Below are 2,681 nucleotides of genomic sequence, written 5' to 3'. Positions count from 1 at the left end.
CGGACACTGGGCTTCCTCTCATCAACATACAGTATTTGGTGGTGAGTGGAAATGCCAAATGGATGCTTCAGATTTATACATCTGGTGAACCGTCTGGCTCATTGTRCTACCTGTGCGTGTGCTGTATGAGAGTCATAGACCGTTTCGGCAACATGAAAGACAGGAGGATGTCTTTGGCGTTTCTCTACAAGTAGGGTGAGTCAACATGTTTTTCTACTTGCCTGCCTGTTGAGTTGGGTATCTGGAGTCATATGTCTACAAGTGGAGATGTACAGTAGCTGAGGTTTTATAGCAATGTGGGGCCTATTCTTAGTTGTAGGGTACTAGGGGGTAACTAGCCCCCTGGGGTACTTTCCCCACCCCCTGTAATTCAAATAAAGACCACAAGATATCACCAAATTATTTCCCCAACATCTGTGTCATCACACATTTTGGAGATATTTCAACAAAATAATTTAGTGGTAAATTGCTAAATAATAAATAGGACAGACTATTTTTTACTCTCTACGCGCTTTTCAGCACTCAGCGGTCCCCTTCTGTGAGCTTGTGTTGCGTACCACTTTGTGGTTGAGCTGTTGTTGCTCCTAAAGGTTTCCACTTCACAATAACAGCACTTACAGTGGAACGGGGCAGTTCTAGCAGGGCAGAAATTTGGCGAAAGTGAAAATCACTGAGCGCCTCAGTAAGGCCATTCTAATGCCAATGTTTGTCTATGGAGATTGCATGGCTGTGTGTTCGATATTATATACCGGTCAGTAACGGGTGTGGCTGAAATAGCCGAATCCACTAATTTGAAGGGGTGTCCACATACTGTTGTATATATAGTGTATCTGGGACCAAGGATTGAATTAAGAAGACAATATTCAGAATAGAGTTTCTGACAACACACTGATCACACCTCCAAATTTTGTTTACGCCTAAAACCAAGTTGATACTCTGGACGGACTGATGTTCCCCTGTCCGTCCTGTGCTGAAACAGGCCTATATTGCTTCATGTCATGTGAATACCTTTTAGGCAAATTGCAGATTAGGGTCATATGTTGGTGGTTCCTTGAAAATGTCTATCATTCTACAGACAGGTAAAAACTACTTTAACAGACACTACAAGTTTGAACTGTGATTTATTGGTGATGCTTATTCCTAGGTATAATGATGCAAAATAGCGCAGCCTGCGGGTGAAACACTTGAGCTACACAGCCTACACAGTACAACAGAGATGAACAGCTCACATCCACTCTGGAACAAGTTGATTTTCTGAGTCCCCAACCCGACCCCATCACCATTTCTTGTAGTGTAGCATCACCTGCTGGTGAAAGTTGCCACTTGTCTGATTGTGCATAATAATGTACTTTTAGTTACGACAAGACTTTGGTCTAAAATATTTATTATTAGAAAATGTACAGTACCAGTCAAAAGTTTGGGCACACCTACTCATTCCAAGATCTTTGCTACATTGTAGATAAATAATAAAGACATCAAAACGATGAAATAAAACATATGGAATGATGTAGTAACCAAAAAGTGTTAAACAAATCAAAATATATTTTAGATTTTAGATTCTTCAAAGTAGCCACCCTTTGCCTTGATGATTGCTTTGCACACTCTTGGCATTCTCACAACCAGCTTCACCTGGAATGCTTTTCCAACAGTCTAGAAGGAGTTCCCACATATGCTGAGCACTTGTTGGCTGCTTTTCCTTCACTCTGCGGTCCAACTCATCCCAAACCATCTCACAAGTGGGTTGAGGTCAAATAGCCCTTACACAGCCTGGAGGTGTGTTGGGTCATTGTCCTGTTGAAAAACAAATGCTTGTTAAGTGTGCCTTGGATTCTTAATAAATCACTGACAGTGTCACCAGAAAAGCACCCCCACATATTTTTTTATAAAAAAAATGTTCACCTTTATTTAACCAGGTAGGCCAGTTGAGAACAAGATCTCATTTACTACTGCGACCTGGCCAAGATAAAGCAAAGCAGTGCGACAAAACAACACAGAGTTACACATGGGATAAACAAGCGTACAGTCAATTACACAATATAACATCTGTACAAAGTGTGTGCAAATGAAGTAAGGAGGTAAGGCAATAAATATGCCATAGTGGAGAAGTAATTACAATTTAGCAATTAACACTGGAGTGATAGATGTGCAGATGAGGATGTGCAAGTAGAAAATACTGGTGTGCAAAAGAGCAGAAAAACAAAAACAAATGCGGGGATGAGGTAGGTAGTTGGTTGGATGGGCTATTTACAGATGGGCTGTGTACAGCTGCAGCGATCGGTAAGCTCCTCTGACAGACGATGCTTAAAGTTAGTGAGGGAGATGTAAGTCTCCAACTTATTATTGGAGACTTATTATGCAATTTGTTCCAGTCATTGGCAGCAGAGAACTGGAAGGAAAGGCGGCCAAATTAGGTGTTGGAAAGGCGGCCAAAGTAGGTGTTCGCTTTGGGCATGACCAGTGAAATATACCTGATGGAGTGTGTACTACGGGTGGGTGTTGCTATGGTGACCAGTGAGCTGAGATAAGGCAGAGCTTTACCTAGCAAAGACTTATAGATGACCTGGAGCCAGTGGGTTTGGCGACGAATATGTAGCGAGGACCAGCCAATGAGAGCATACAGGTCGCAATGGTGGATAGTATATGGGGCTTTGGTGACAAAACGGATGGCACTGTGATAGACT

The 2,681-nt window shown here is 42.1% G+C and overlaps 1 pseudogene; it reads left to right on the top strand.

The window, feature by feature from the left end:
• LOC112072030 (GTPase IMAP family member 9-like) overlaps positions 1 to 2,681 on the top strand; it is a 25,349-nt pseudogene that overhangs the window by 1,416 nt on the left and 21,252 nt on the right.

Source organism: Salvelinus sp. IW2-2015, unplaced genomic scaffold (assembly GCF_002910315.2).
Source record: "Salvelinus sp. IW2-2015 unplaced genomic scaffold, ASM291031v2 Un_scaffold1805, whole genome shotgun sequence".
NCBI lineage: Eukaryota > Metazoa > Chordata > Actinopteri > Salmoniformes > Salmonidae > Salvelinus > Salvelinus sp. IW2-2015.
The sequence above is the reverse complement of the archived record's forward strand: the minus strand, read 5'-3'. Positions and strand labels throughout refer to the sequence as shown.